The following is a 17,188-nucleotide window of genomic DNA, read 5'->3' as shown; positions in this document are numbered from 1 at the left end:
TCTCTTCTACCAAGATGCCCATTCGCATACACGTTTGCTGTCTTTACTCTGCCATATTTTGGGCTGAGCTGCATTTGAAGTCAGGCTGATGTAGGCAGTTGTTCAGGAAGGCCACGGTTAAAAAGAGCGCAGGCACACAGGAGCATTATATCAACATTTGAAGAATCGCCCGTAAAGGTTTTTATTGATGAACGTGAACTCGTAGGGCCTCTCTTAAATTGTTATCAAGGGTGATGTAAAACTCATTTGAGAATGTAAGGGCCCATGGGTGAAAGGAACTCTTGTGATGTATTTTGTTTCCATTGGACAATTGAAAAAGACAAAAATCACACACTCAGTTAATACTCATAAACACACACTAGGTTGTAAGAATGTGTACGCATTATTTCGGCACTCCAGTGAAGAAAAAGGTGAACATGTATGACCATGTTAATGTACATACAAACTCGCACATACACTGTATTAAATGTATAAAGCGTTAAATACACACCAGGCAATAACAGGAGCACACGTACACTCTGTAAATATTATGGTATTCAGAGACACAAAGGTCATGCAAAAACAGATTCATACGACGGGTTATATTATAAATCCAAAACACAGGATCATCCACCTTGTGTGCCCCGGTGCCGAAGGAGGGAGGAAGAGTCCTGCTGCCGGGCCCTGCAGCTGCCGATGAGGAGAGCCGCCGCACCAAGGAAGACGCTGGCCTGCGACCAGGAAGTCAGGCAGGCCGGGCGGGACAACCGGAAACAAGAAGTAGGAGGGCGGGAGCCTACCCCGCCTCCCACGGAAGAGCAGCGGCTGTTTGGAGCACCGGAGCAGGCAGGAGCCTACCCTGCGCCCCGGTGCCGAAGGAGGGAGGAAGAGTCCTGCTGCCGGGCCCTGCAGCTGCCGATGAGGAGAGCCGCCGCACCAAGGAAGCCGGTGAGTGGGGCTTCGCCTTGTTGCTGAGCTGCGAGGGCGGGGGGCATGTGTGTGTGTGCGCGCGCTTGCGGCGGCGGGGGGCTGTGTATGTGTGTGAGCGTGCGTGTGTGTATGTGTCTTGGAGTCTGTGTGTTTGCGTGTGTGTGTGTGACTGTGGGGGGAGGGTGTGTGTGTGTAGGTGCGGCGGCGACGGGGGGGGGGTGTGTGTGTGCCTGTGTATGCGTGTGGCTGTGTATGCGTGTGGCTGTGCGCATGCGTGAATGTGGGTGCGCGTGCACGCAGTTAAATCCAGCCGCAGAGAAGCGCGTGGCACTTTCTTGTCCTTCATTCCCCCGAGTCAGCTAGCTATAAGTCTCCAACCTGGACGCATCCTTCGGATGCGAATTCCAGGCGAGACCTAAAAAAGACTAAGCACAGGAGGTGTCCAGTGCTTAGTCTTACCAGTGTATAGGCTAACCGAAAACAAATCACATTAGCTAAAAACACAGTTTTTTCTTTCAGCCTTATTTGTAGTTAGTGGCAGACACTAGTGATGTGAAGAGTTTGCAAACCATCATCAATGTGCTCACTTCAGACTTAGGCAGGGGACTACTTTTTATTTTTTTAAACCAAAAATGTTTTTTTAGCATTCCCCAACCTAGGAGAATTAAGTTCCTTTATTTTTTAACTCCCACACCTATCTGTTGCCAAATATTTGCATGTATGAACCATTTGTGAAACTAGTATCTCAAAAAAAGAATAATCCTGAGGACATGTGGAGGTACAAGAGCAGGGGGCTCTAGAACACCCCAGAGGTTTAGGGGTTCACATATCCTTCAGGGTGATAATCCAGGGGAAATTGGCCATGAACATTTCACAAACCGAGGTACACAATTCACAATTCTTTGGTGGTTTCGAACAGCTCCACTCGGAAATGCTTTATGAGCCACATTACACACATAAATTACTGTATTGTGATCATGATCGTCTCCATTCATCACTTTTCCACAAACCCCTGTACACACATAGAAAAGTTACTGATTGTAAACAGACTCAGGACTACAGAAAGTGGTATCAACACACGTTCATTACCCAAATAGATGTGAAATTAACAGAACTGGGTCATACTCATTCCTAAATGATCAGTGGGAATGGCCAAAGGCTAGGTGTGGTGGGTTCTGATTGCACAGGGAGTGGTGGAGCACCAAAAGCCTTCCAGACATAGACAACATGCCTAGTGGATGCTTCAGGGAGGGGCCAAAGTATCATAACAAAACCATTTCTTTAATCACTTCACTAGGTAAAACTGCTCTTAAAATCTTCAATTGGTGGGACATTATGGTTATGATCTAAAACTGTAAATTAATTAAACGGGACATTTGTGATGAGTTATAACTCTCGCACAATGTACTGTGCGTAACCTTAGTCATAATGTTACAGATGGCATTAGTCAGACGTCTAGTGACATCACATGTCACCAGTTGCAACTGTCTTTAAAAGTGCTGTGATGGAATACCTCCCGCGAATTTCAGCAAGTGAAGCAAGCAATCCAGACTTTCTCAAATAAAAGGGCACTCAACATTTCATGACATTGGGATCATATACTACATTTACATCACAAATTTCAAGTATATTTTTTAACAAGAAGTAGGCTCGAAAAGGGCACTCAAGAAAGTTTCAAGCACATGTCCTGTGAGAAGCAAGCCTATTGATCCACAGCCATGTCATGTCGCAGGTTCACTCTTCCCAAGATAATTTTGAGAAAGGGGTACCCAATTGCTACAGTTTAAAGCACAACCCCCTCACCCCAATCCCAAAAAAGTGTTTAAAAAGCCATAAGTGATACAGGCAGATCAGAAATTCATTTTCACATGATCTATCATTTACACATTAATTTATCTACACTTCCACAGTGCATTTTTCTTTTAATTTATCCATCCTGTCCATTTGAAGTAGCTTTTTAAATACATGTGATAAATAAGAATATCCTTGGAAGGGACAGGGTGGAAAATAAAAAATAATACAAATCTCAGACATTGCAGTAGAGCTAAACAGATTGTATACAATCACGCTGCAGTGCTGGCGCTGAGGTTACAGATACCATACCGATCCATACAGCAGATGAGTTAGGCCAGGGTCTTCGTCCGTTGTTGTAGTAAGACAAACTTCTGCTCAAGGAAATTCCCCTGGCTAATGGCAAACTTTATCACTGTAAAATAGTGACCACATCTGTTAATATTTCACTTGTACCCAACCAAGCATTTCGGACGGCCAACAGCCTTAAAAGTGTTTTGGAAATGCAACCTTTTGTCATCATCCGAGTATCAGTTTCTGAAAATACACAAATTTCTATCCAGTACGACTTTCTATTTTAGGTAAACATACTCAAGTTTCCAGATGAAAGCCCCTTTCTTAAAAAATATATTTTTTACCCTCAAAATATCAGTTTTTATTTTAGGAAGTTCTCAGTCCACAAATCTTGGCTTGTCATCTTCATCAAGTACTCACATTTACAAATGCCTCACATGGGCAGGTTCTAGTTCAAATGCCCAGGCATTGCAATCATAGTCCCTGGATGCTCACCCTAACGCAATGAATGCCTGAAGTATGCATGTTTTGCTCACTAATATACTACGGCCACCACTGTGGCCATTATTATACATGGGGTGGCCACCATTATTTTAGGGGTGCCTAAAATTAGGCCTGTCATGCTCCTAATATGTCAATGATGGTGGCCAAAATACCACAACTACACAAAAGGCCCAAAATATATCTAAGATGACCATCATTTTTCCTTTACTACTATTATTCTATGAATTAATACAATTGTGCCAGGGATGAACCCCTGATGATGGGAAGGGAGCATATACCTTTGGTGGTGCTGAACAGCTGGCATATCTCATAGGGACCAGTGGCGGTTGGTGATCCACAAAAATGGTGAATCGACATAGATAAAATTAAACAAAATTCAAATAAACATTTACATTTTAAAATGAAATAAAAAGAAGTTTCACTTACCTTTTTAGCTTTCAGCACGTCCTCTGTGTTCTCCAGCCGGCTCCCTGCTCCTCCAGCACGAGGTCTCGCACCTTATGCAATCCAGACACTGCTCTCATGCTGCATTAAGAGAAGTGTCTGGATTGGTTGGAGCAGGCTGCTTCAGTGCTCCAAAGAGCACTGAAGGCCTGTGCCTGCTCTCATAGACAGCCGGAGAGGTTGAACTGCGCATGTCTGTTTGGCCATGATAATGTAGCCGGCCAAACCGACATGCGCAATTCACACCGAAAAGGCCACTCATCATTGCTGTCAATCAGCAGCACTAACGCACTGGCCCGCCCTGCCCCTCTCAGTTCGTCAGAAATTAGAAAACTAAAATGATAATGAACTCCATTCATTTCCATTTTATTTTTCCAGCTTTCTGCAGCTGCGTGTAGAGGGGGATGGCGCTCCTCCGTTCCCATGGAGGAACCGGCGCTGACAGGGACTGATACTGTTCATAATGGCAGACAAATATAAATATGCATACATGCATATATACATACACATACGCAGACGCATGGATTGAGACTCTTAATGTCTCAGCTCTGAACCCAATCTGTGCTCCCCTCAGCTCCAGGAGTGATCTTGCACCCAACTCACACATTTTCACTTTGGCTCCTGCAGACCCACACTTCGTTGAGTCCAGGGTGGCTACTGCTCTAGCTACTGTTGGCGCTCTCCTTTTCCACTGTTCACAAACAGTTTGACTGAGAGAGGGCCTACAACATGGCCAATCTCCATGTGGCTTTGCTAAATTGAGAGTGGAGACATGATCATGTAGCAGATACCATAGGCTGATACAGAGTGAGTTTGATTATTATCATGAGACCCTGCCACTTGTTTTGCTGGCTGCCACTTTAAAGGTCTGGAGATGAGCACTGCTGCCTTCTTTAATTACTTCATATCTTCTGAATGGGTACTGGGTTCAGCTTTACCTCTGAGAGCTACTTCTAGGATGCTCTTGAGCTAAGAGTAGTTCCTAAGCTACTTGGAGACACCTGAGTTAGACTAATCATATAGATTACATTTTAGGCATCAGCATGATCACTCAACTATCTTTTTAAAAATTATATTAAGGACAAACTTTGTGGTCATATCAAAGGATTAAAAGTCTTGAAATAGGCGAGGTATAATCCCCACCGAAACCACTGCAAACAGTAGAACTGTAACACAAAATAAGCATGTTTTAGGGGTGTTGGGGTTGAGATGGTGACCATAATAGCTCAGTTAAGGCTTTTAATTCTTAGAACTACCCATAACTTTAATGTGATTTTTTGTTAGTTAATACACCCACACAGTAGGTGACACCGCTGACGATCCTGAGCTTGCATATAGTCTACCTATCAGAGACCTCCTTTGCCCTTCCAGCAGGTAAAGGACCTTCAAAAGAGGGCATTCACCATGCAACCGGCTATTCAATCAAAGAACACACAAGAAGGTCTCAGCTGTCTGGGCCTGTTGGGTGCATGGGAAGGTTTAAGGTCAGAATCCTTGCCTATACAGTGCCAGCAAAACAAGCAGAAGCCAGTCAACAAACAACATGTATCTTTTCCCATACTATGCATTACCCATCACCACACTGACCACCAGACAGCACAAATATTTGCACCATGCCCAAGCGTACCCAGATCAAATCTCATCCACATCTAACTAACCACAACTCAACCCAAAACAAGACACACTCATCCACAAACTTACAACATTTCTTCACAGAAACATGTCTCACTTCCATATCCTCGTACATCACGGACATCAATCCAAAGAGTACGACACTCAGTGTGCAGACTGCACATATTGAGACAAGGGCAAGGCTCACCATCTTCCATGAGACTTCCTTCTGGGTATGCACTCTGTTAGACGGACCTGGAGGGTCGGCTGAGGACAAGGGGAGAGGTCTCCGGGGAGAGCCGTCTCCAGCGATCGTACAGACGAGTAACTTCCCCCCCACAGATGTACACCACACAAAGATAAGGTTTAACGTTCTTTATAAGCAATCTTTAGGTACGGTAGAATGGTACAAGGAGGTCAGGACTCAGGGGTCCCCTCGATTCTACTCTCTTGGATGGGAAAGGGGGTAGCTGGACAGTCTTGTTACCAATCTGGTAGATGCGATGATATGATGGGTAGCTCACAATCCTCGAGCTCGGCGTTCTAGGAGGACGGGCCGCGGCAGCGCCAGCAGGTCCCGAGATGATCGTAGGTAGCGACGGTCCGCGGCAGCACCAGCAGGTTCCGATGAAGGTGGTAGTTACAACGGTCCGCTGCAGCGCCAGCAGGTCCCGACGAGGTTGAAGGATGCAGAAGGTTGCGGCAGCGCCAGCAGGCAGGACGATAGTTCACAAGGCAGGGCTGCGGCAGCGCCAGCAGTCCGTCAAGGATGAGTTCTTCACGGTGTCTCTCGACTCCAGGATACAACTGCCTTCCTGCTCTGGAGCTGCCCCAGTTATAGGTCTGGCGCCCTTTGATGTCCGGACCCTCGCACTTGGAGGTCGGGAGGTCCGGGATGAGGGAGTCCAGACACCCAGCAGGGGGGTGGAGCCAGCGCCCGGGGGAGCTGGGGGCGATCGGCACCTGGCGGGGGAGAGCCATCGAAACTTCTTTCTCCCATTGACCTGCCAAGTGGTCCGTTCACCTCCTGGGTGGATGGTGGTGCCGGGATGTCGGGGCCTGGCCAGGCCTAGGGTTAGGGTCGAGTTGAGGCCACGCGGCCTCGTGGTGCAGTGTCCAAGATGGCGGCCGGGCCAGGCGATGGAGCTGACAGTGGCTCGGCCCAATGGTACAGAGATGACCGGGGGCAGGAGTCCCGTAGGGGACGGGGTGCGGGTTGCTTCTGTGGGTAGCACCTGGAGGGCCGATGTCCGGGCCCTGTCATGCGGGGAGGGAGCAAGCCCTTCATGTGGCCTGTCCAACATGCGTCCCCCCCAGCTGAAGGCGGGGAGAGTCACCCATCCTCTTGGGGACTCTCCTCGTCGAGGCGGAAAAAGCGTGACAGGCCATCCGCGTTGGCGTGGTCCTGGCCTAGGTCGGTGCTCCACAGTGAAGTCCATCCCCTGCAGGGAGATGGACCAACGCAATAGTTTGGGATTTTCCCCCCGCATCTGCATTAGCCATTGCAGGGGCCGATGATCTGTTTGCACCTGGAAGTGGGTACCGAAGATAGGGCCGGAGCTTCTTGAGGGCCCACACTACTGCGAAGGCCTCCCTCTCGATGGTGCTCCAGCGCTGTTCTCGGGCCAGGAGGCGTCTGCTGATGAAGGCCACCGGTTGGTCAAGTCCCTCGGGGTTCAGCTGGGAGAGGACAGCCCCGATGCCATGGTCGGAGGCATCAGTCTGTACGATGAATTCCCGGCTGTAGTCGGGGGCCTGGAGCACAGGGGCGGTGCACATGGCGGCCTTCAGCTTCTCGAAGGCCGCTTGACAGTCTGGAGTCCAGTTGACCTTTTTCGGGTGTTTTTTGGATGTGAGTTCTGTGAGGGGCCCCACAATGCTGCCATAGTCCTTCACAAACCGCCGGTAGTATCCGGTGAGCCCCAAGAAGGCTCGGACCTCGGTTTGCGTGACTGGAGGCTGCCAGGACTGGATGGCAGCGATCTTGAGTTGAAGAGGGGCCACCAGACCGCTTCCCACTTGGTGTCCGAGGTAGGTCACGGACCCCTGACCAATTTGGCACTTGCTGGCCTTGATTGTGAGGCCGGCCTGTTGGAGGGCCTGCAGGACCTCTCGGAGGTGGCGGAGGTGGTCTGACCAGTGGCGGCTGTACACAGCGATATCGTCCAGGTAGGCGGCGCTGAACTCTTCGAGACCCGCCAATACCTGGTTCACCAGTCGCTGAAAAGTAGCTGGAGCGTTCTTCATGCCGAATGGCATGACTTTGAAATGGTAGTGGCCATTGGGGGTGGAGAAAGCGGATCGTTCTTGAGCCCGGGGGGTGAGGCCGATCTGCCAGTAGCCCGCTGTCAGGTCGAAGATGCTGAGGTAGCGGGCAGCCCCCATTCGGTCGATCAGTTCATCTGCTCGGGGGATAGGATGAGCGTCGGTTCTGGTGACCGCCTTCAGACCCCGATAGTCGACGCAGAATCGGAGCTCAGGAGTGGTGTCTGGGGCAGCAGCTTTGGGGACCAGCACGACCGGGCTGGCCCAGGGGCTGTCCGAGGGCTCGATGACCCCGAGCGTGAGCATTTTTGACACTTCTTCTTGGATGCAGGCATGTACCCGATCTGGTACGCGGTACGCCTGATGTCTGATAGGGGGACTGTCCCCAGTGTCCACGTCGTGCAAGCACCAGGGGGTGACCCCTGGGGTGAGGGAAAACAGGGTCGCAAATTGCAGCAGGAGGCCCCGGCAATCTTGGCGCTGTTCCGGGGTGAGGGCATCTGAGAGTTGGACCCCGTCCACTGAACCATCTTTCTCACGGGTCCTTAGGAGGTCAGGGAGGGGCTCGGAGTCTTCTTCCGCTCCACTGTCTGTAGCCATCAGTAGGCTGAGCTCCGAGCGCACAAAGTGGGGTTTGAGTCTGTTGGCGTGGAGGACTCGGAGGGGGTTCCGGGGATATTCCATATCGATGAGATAGGTGACGGGGCTCTTGCGCTCGACTACCTTGAAGGGCCCCGTCCACTTGTCCTGCAAGGCACACGGTTCGTGGGGGACATCACCCATACTTGTTGGCCAGGTTCGAATTCGATGGAGGAGGCATTTTGATCGTACCATTTCTTCATGTCCTCCTGACTGGCCTCAAGATTCGCTTTTGCTATTTCTCTGAATCGTCTGGTCTGATTGCGTAGGGTCAGGAGGTACTTGAAGACGTCTGGAGGGGTCTTCAGGGGGGCCATCTCCCAACCTTCTTTGACTAGGCTGAGGGGCCCTCGAACAGGGTGTCCGTACAAGAGTTCGAAAGGGCTGAAGCCGAGGGACTTCTGGGGGACTTCTCGATAGGCGAAGAGGAGGCACGGGAGTAGCACATCCCACTGGCGACGGAGGGGCTCTTCCAACCCCCCGATCATTCCCTTGAGGGTGCGGTTGAACCGCTCGACCAGTCCGTTTCCTTGAGGGTGATAGGGGGTCGTGAATCGGTAGGTGACCCCGCACTGTTGCCAGAGGGATTTCATATATTTTGAAATAAAGTTTGTGCCTCTGTCGCTGACGACTTCTCGGGGGAAGCCCACCCGGGAGAAGATCCCCATTAAGGCCCGGCCGACCACCGGGGCTGTTACAGTTCGCAGGGGAACAGCCTCGGGGTAGCGGGTGGCGTGGTCCACTAGTACTAGGATGAATCGATGTCCTTGTGCTGTTCGGGGGTCCAGGGGCCCCACAATGTCTATTCCCACCCTTTCGAACGGGGTGGTAACAACCGGGAATGGTTGCAGGGGTGCCTTGAGTTTGCGGCCGCTCTTCCCGCTGGCCTGGCACGTGGGGCAGGACCGGCAGTGGTTGAGGACGTCATTTCTCATTCTTGGCCAGAAAAAGTGGGTCACCAGGCGGTTGTAGGTTTTGTCCTGTCCCAAGTGTCCAGCCAGGGGGACATCGTGGGCCAAATTCAACAGGAAGTCTCTAAAACGGAGGGGTACCACCAACACTCGACTATCCCCTAACTCCGCGATTCTCTGTTCGCTATACAACAGGTCGTTGTCCCAATAGATCCAATGGGCTCCGGCGGTATCTCCCGCGCTCTGGGCGAGGGCTTGCTGTCGTAGTCCCTCGAGGGAGGGACAGGTCTTCTGCTCTTGACGGAACTGTTCCTGGGTGGGCCCCCCTTCTTGACGCCACTGAGCCAGGTCGGGAAGGTCCTCGAGCTGAGCGAGCCTTTCTGGGGTTTGCTCTGGGGGGTCGGTATGGTCGGTGTCCTCCACTGGAGCGATCGGGGGAGGAGGTGTTGGCCATTCTGGTTCTTCAGGTCGGGGGATGGCACGGGCGGCCATGGACCGGGTGGTTACGCACGCCCAGTCCGGGAGGCCCAACATCCCCAGGTGCTCTCTTCTTTCCACAGTGGCCCACGGGGAACTCTCGAGATCATTCCCCAGGAGACAGTCCACGGGGGCATCATCGCGGACCGTCACCTTCAACATGCCGGAGACTCCTCCCCATTCGAAGGGGACGCAGGCCATCCGACACAGACTCTCAGAATTGTCGGCTGAACGGACGGGGCAGAGAATGTTCGGCAGGATCTGTTCTGGGGTCACCAGATGACAGCGGACGGCCGTCACACTGGCCCCCGTGTCACGTAGGGCTTCCGCCCTGCGCCCATTAATGTTCACCCACTGACTGTATTTTCTGGTGTTGGCGGGTAGGGGGGCCCGCGGGATCATGTCTCTTCCCCCTAGGCACGCTAGAACCATGGAGGCTGGTTCCCACTCTTGTTGTTCTTGTTCGTATTCTTCCTGTTCTTCGGAGATTTGCTCTTCTCCCAGGGCGACGGCAGCTACCTGGCGGGACCCCGGGGTCTGGTTCTTTGGGCAATTCGGATCATTGGCGTAGTGGCCGACTCGCTGGCATCGGTGACAAGTGACATTGGCTCGGAACCCCGGGCGCATCGGGGGGTTGCCCCGGCTGGCCGGGGGCGGGGTGCTGGTAGCGGGAGCGGCCGGGACGGTGTCTCTCCCCCGTCCCTGGCCTCCTCCTCCTCCTCGGGGACGGTGCTGACCTTGGTTGTTCCTGTTCTGTTCGTTCGGCCCACTCCGGCCTACTCGGGTGCTCTCCCATCGGTCAGCCTCGGCGGCGAGCTGCCGTGGATCAGTCAATTTACTGTCGAGGAGGTGCTGCCTGAGCTCGACGAAGCAGTTGTTGGAGAGGTGCTCCCACACAATGAGGTTAAAAAGTTGCTCGTAGGTCGTTACGTGGCTCCCCTTGATCCAACCCTCGAAGGCTCGGCTGAAATAGTTCACATATTCCACCCACGTTGTACCCGGGATTCGGGTGCAGTCTCGGAACCTCTGGCGGTACATTTCGGGTGTAAGCCCATATCGAGTGAGGAGGGCAGCCTTCATGTGGTCATGGGACGTCATTAGATGGTCTGGGAGCTGTAACAGGGCATCGCGGCCTTCATTGACGAACCTCCCCCATAGACCGGCTCCCCAGTCACTTCGATCGATCCGGTGGGAGGTCATGGCGATCTCGTAGGCCTTGAACCACTGTTGTATGTCGTCGTTTCGGAAGTATTCTCGGACGACATCCTTGGGGATGTGGACCTTTGATTCTGTAGCTCCTGGGGTGCGTGGTTGCTCGGGCACCCCCAGGTCTTTGTTTTGCTTCCGTAGGTCTATCTCTGCCAGTTTGCGCTCGTGCTCGTACGCTAGTCTCTTTTCTTCGAGTTCTCTTTGTCTTTGCTTTTCTTCCCGCTCTTCTCGGAGCCGTAGATGTTCTAAGTTCAGTTTTTGTTCAGCTAGTTTGAGTTCACCGTCCATCTTGAGCCGTGCCATTTCTAATTTGTGTAGTCTGTTTCTTTCTCTCTCTTGGATCTCTTCCTGGGAGAGACCCGTTCTCCGCTCTTCGGGAGCAGTGGTGTTCATCTCTGATGCTGCAATGTTTTGGTCCGGGGGTCTGACGGCCCCGGTTTCCGCCCAAGACTCAATGGCGTGCTTGAAATCGTCTTTCGTGCTCAGACCGGTGGTGGCAATGCCTAGTTCGATGCAAAATTGTTTTAACTCACGATGGCTGTACTCTTCCAATTTCTCCATCTGGAATTTCTCGGTGGATCCGCTCTCTTTGGTTGTCATTGTGGTTTAGTCGTGGGGTGAGTTACTCTCTGTACGATTACGCGTTGATTCGGATCGCGCCGCTGGCCACCAATGTTAGACGGACCTGGAGGGTCGGCCGAGGACAAGGGGAGAGGTCTCCGGGGAGAGCCGTCTCCAGCGATCGTACAGACGAGTAACTTCCCCCCCACAGATGTACACCACACAAAGATAAGGTTTAACGTTCTTTATAAGCAATCTTTAGGTACGGTAGAATGGTACAAGGAGGTCAGGACTCAGGGGTCCCCTCGATTCTAGTCTCTTGGATGGGAAAGGGGGTAGCGGGACAGTCTTGTTACCAATCTGGTAGATGCGATGATATGATGGGTAGCTCACAATCCTCGAGCTCGGCGTTCTAGGAGGACGGGCCGCGGCAGCGCCAGCAGGTCCCGAGATGATCGTAGGTAGCGACGGTCCGCGGCAGCGCCAGCAGGTTCCGATGAAGGTGGTAGTTACAACGGTCCGCGGTAGCGCCAGCAGGTCCCGACGAGGTTGAAGGATGCAGAAGGTTGCGGCAGCGCCAGCAGGTAGGACGATAGTTCACAAGGCAGGGCTGCGGCAGCGCCAGCAGTCCGTCAAGGATGAGTTCTTCACGGTGTCTCTCGACTCCAGGATACAACTGCCTTCCTGCTCTGGAGCTGCCCCAGTTATAGGTCTGGCGCCCTTTGATGTCCGGACCCTCGCACTTGGAGGTCGGGAGGTCCGGGATGAGGGAGTCCAGACACCCAGCAGGGGGGTGGAGCCAGCGCCCGGGGGAGCTGGGGGCGATCGGCACCTGGCGGGGGAGAGCCATCGACACTTCTTTCTCCCATTGACCTGCCAAGTGGTCCGTTCACCTCCTGGGTGGATGGTGGTGCCGGGATGTCGGGGCCTGGCCAGGCCCAGGGTTAGGGTCGAGTTGAGGCCACGCGGCCTCGTGGTGCAGTGTCCAAGATGGCGGCCGGGCCGGGCGATGGAGCTGACAGTGGCTCGGCCCAATGATACAGAGATGTCCGGGGGCAGGAGTCCCGTAGGGGACGTGGTGCGGGTTGCTTCTGTGGGTAGCACCTGGAGGGCCGATGTCCGGGCCCTGTCATGCGGGGAGGGAGCAAGCCCTTCATGTGGCCTGTCCAACACACTCAATGTATTTAATGCATTTGTAGAGTGCACCAATCGCATCAAGGTGCTATGAAGTCAAAATAAAGATCCACAGAGGATCACAAAACATCTGTATATTAAGTGTATAGACAGGATTTTAGCCTTTTCCTCATCTAATATGTGTTTCCTCCTTGGGTAATACTAGTGGCACTATGTTCCATAATGAAATAGCAGTTACGTAAAAGGGTCTTCTGCCATATGCATCTGCCTATAGACTGGGATTTAAAGAAGAGTAGGGTTGTGTTGTGATGATCTGGGGGTTGCATTGTGGATAATATCAGTCAGAGTAGGACGAGAGTAGTGAGAACATGGGTAACAAATTGCCTCATGTACTTGGTGTTAAGCTTGACAAGCTTTCACACTGGCAGCCGGTGTAAAGAAGCCAGAGTGGGAGAGATGTGGTCATGGTGCGCTCATAGTAGGAGCTTAGCAGCCACATTCTCTACAAGCTGCAGTCTGGGTATTGTTTTGCCCTTTAGACCTTAATATATTGCATTGCACTAGTTGGTTTTAGATGGGACAAAAGCATTAAGGATTGCAATTGTATGCAAGAAGGTTAACAGATAACGTTTTTCTTTAGGATTTGGAGCCAGAGAAAGCAGGAGCTGATGATAACATTAATTAGAATCAGTTCTGTGTCTAGCGTAGCTCCCACATTTTTAAGTGTGCTCTGACCAAACTTAATTTTGCCAGGAAAATTGAATGAATGGAGAAGTTCAGTTTTATCACAATTAAGTTTCAGGAAAATAATGGAAATCCAGGCAAAAAAACAACACTCCAGTCCATCGCGCTCCTGGCATACCACTTCCTGTACTTGGTAACATAGTAACCCCTTGCACCTCATATACAAACTGCTGCAAAGAAAAATAACTTATTATAACCTCCCTGGCAGCTAAGTCACAAAGAAAACTAGGGATATTCTCCAGAACTTCAATAAGACTTTCAATGTGGTGCTCCATGTCATCAAACAAATCTACTCTATAGGCCACATCCTCGGTTCTGAGGTACCTGCGCTCATATTTAGCTACATGTCCGAGAGCTAGATCTTAGATATTTTAACGCAGGAGATGCAAAGTACTTACCACAGTTCTGTGAGACCCTCTCTGAATATGAGGCAACTTCTGAGAGGGAAACCTGGTGTCTACATAGGGAGGCCGTTGATAGATGCTATGGAGAAGGTGATAGAGCCGGCAAGACCCTAGAGCCTGTGAGCAGAAAAAAATAGAATAGCTCTTACATTCTAGAATTGATAAATGGCGAAGGGACACATTCCCATACTACAGTTGCTTTCACCCAGAGGCTGAAGGGGTTCTACTCCGGCCTGTATTCCTCCAAAGCCGACGCACCGATGCTCATTTAATATTTTGACCCTACTCGGCTACTCTGGTTCGACAATGCACATCGAATGTATCTAGAATCATCCTTTACTGAAGAAATTATTGTTCACTTCATCCGGAGTTAGCAGGAGGAAAAGGCCCCGGAGATGGGCTGACTGCCTAATTTAATAAAGAATATGCAGAGGAACTAGCCCAACATTGTTTTGCAATGTAGGAGTGCAGGCTGGTCGCCCCCCTCAATCCGAGAGGCAAGAATAGAAATATCTTAAAACCCAGCAAGCAGCCAAATGTGTGATTCTTACAGACAGCTCGCTATGATAAACATCGACAACAAAATCCTTGCCAAGCTGATTGTTGCTAGACTCCTCCCTCTATTGCCGGATATCAGTTGTCCAAATCAGTCAGCTTTGTCCTGTGGAGATCACCTGCATATAACCTCCGCACTCCCTTTGCACTGCTCCATACATTAAACCCACAGCTTCCGTCAATTGCAGCATTCCTTGATGCCACAAAATATTTTGACTCACTGGAGTGATCTTATATGCGTGTGTGTTGCTTCAGTTCGTAGTAATTACCCAATCATTTCTCCAATGGCTCAAACGTTTATATGAGTCCCCTACTGCTTGACTTCGAGTAAACAGGGTGTTCTCTTCCTCCTTCACCATTAATAGAGGCACAACACAGGGTTGCCCACTCTCCCCAATCCCCTACTCTGTTGCGATGGAGCCCCTGGCTGCGACAACATCATGCCAAGCTGGACCTAGCCTACAAAGCATGGAGATTGTTTGTGTCCATGTATGCAGATGATGTGACTATATTTGTTCGAGACCCTGCACAGAACCTTGTGCCTATGCTGCATGAATTCTTCCACTTTGGAGTTCTCACTAGGATCAATATTAACTAGTCTAAGACCGTGATTTTTCTTCTGGACGAGACTACAGCGTGCTTTCCCACGGAATATCCACTGGAATGGGCCGTCACATGTAGGGGAACTATAGTGTGGTGGTTGAGTAGCTGGAGGAGATGAACCCTGTCTGGTCCACTTTGCCTCTATCTGGTGCTGGAAATATTGCCATTTGTTAAAATGGTGGTCTTACCCAAACTCTTTTACCTATTTGTTAACATTCCCATCCTGCTCACAAGAGCATTCTTTGATCGCGTCAGGTCTCTGTTGATCTGTCGTGCATGGGCTGTTAAGCAGCCGAGTCTGTCCAGGGAGATGGTGACTCTGCCTTTTGAACAGGGTGGTATGTGTACGTCTGATATAGAACTGTACTACTACTGCGCACAAGCGCAATATGTTTATCACTGGGTACATCCCACACCTCGTTTACCTCATGTTGCAGTGGAAGCGGATAGTGAAGATACATGCCTATTAGCTACTTTGGCATGTGCAAAACCGAAGCGCCCCAAGGCCATGTTAGACACCGTAAAATTTACTGCATGGAACTGGCTCCGCCGCAGGGTTTGGCTGGAATGGCTGTGTGTTGCTAAACTGCAGCTTCCTAATAATTCAATGCAATCGCTACTATTTCGGTGTTAGACACCAAGCATGTGCTACATTAATCACTGGACCAGGAAGGGTCTCACCCCACAATGGATGGAAGATTTGTGCACTAGGAGCCATTAGGAAAACACCTCGATCAGCTTCAATTTCAAGTCACTCTGCACTTTTTTCTTTGGAAAGATCCATGCCGCTATTGTAACATACAGATAAAACAATTACACAAGCTGTGAAGAAGTCCCTGAAGGGACGAAACGCATTGGATGCGATAGCTAAAAGTAGTTTTTAGAACAAACAGAAAATCATGAATAAAGAAATCAGCTTATAAAGAAAAATCATCACTGAGTCCATGCACTATGTGACTTTTGTGCATTTACTCTCTAACTTGGCCTACTTGTTTGGCGTATAATTAGGAACCATTCTATGTATTGAGTGCAGAGTCTACTGTGTTTGGTAATAGTCATGGAGTTTCTCCTGTGAGGAAGATTAAGATGACTGGTCTTCCAGACGCGTGCATCATTTTATTCTTATTATAATCTCAACCCTCTTTAATGATAGGTGCGATATAGTCTTGCCTCAGTTTCTTTTTGTTAAATCACAGGTTATTTAAGGATGTAATGACCTGTAGGTATAGGGGGGCTGGGGGTACATCAGTAAGTCCAGGAATGGAAAGAAGAGGACGGGTAAAAGAAGACAGTAGGCCCCAACATGGATAGGAAAGAATCGACATTCTGATAGTTCTGATCAGTGGGTCTTTCTGTGATTGTAGTATTCTAGCTAAGGGGTAAGAATTTAGCATGTGCAGGTTTATGGCTGGGGCTGAGGATAGAAGACAGATAATGAAAGTAGCCATGGGTGTATATTTGGTGGGAATTCTGCAAAGGTGTTATGGGAAAAGGCAAACAAATCAATAGGGGTAATGATGATCAGGGAAAAAAGTGCAGAGGAAAATCAATTGTTCCGTACAATGCATGGGCTCTAGTCAAGGGTAAACATTTTGTTTGCAACTGAGAGAATTCAGGTGAAATTTTGAAACCTGTCAGAGGAATCATTTCCTGGGTTTGGGGAATTCACTTTAAGAGTTGTTATCAAAGTTTGTTTGTTTTGATTGCTTTGGGTAAGGAGATAATAGCAAAAGTTGCCCAGATTTCCGTGGCAGAAAAGCAAGATGTGGGCCATAAGACAGTGTAACCACTCTGGTCTGGAGCAGCAATAGGTCTGAATAAAGAGGAGGACCGATAGGCCAAGGATGGCAAAGATGCATCACAGTAAGAACAGACTAGCAAATCGATGTCCAGCTGTGGAGTCAGTAGGTCCAGGGTGTTGAAGAAGAAAACAGTAGGTCAGAGGTATGAAGTAAAACAAATAACTCCAGGACATAGATCAACAAGCATTTGCAATGCAATAGGTCTCGCATTTGCAAGAGTTTAAGCTATTGGCATTGTAAATGACAATGCCTTTTATTTATCTGTTTTGCTACTTAACACATAAATAGAAGGCATTGTCATTTACATTTACAATGCCAATCGCTCAAATAC

The sequence above is a fragment of the Lissotriton vulgaris genome, chromosome 11, assembly GCF_964263255.1.
Source record: "Lissotriton vulgaris chromosome 11, aLisVul1.2, whole genome shotgun sequence".
Lineage (NCBI taxonomy): Eukaryota > Metazoa > Chordata > Amphibia > Caudata > Salamandridae > Lissotriton > Lissotriton vulgaris.
This window is presented reverse-complemented; position numbering follows the sequence as displayed.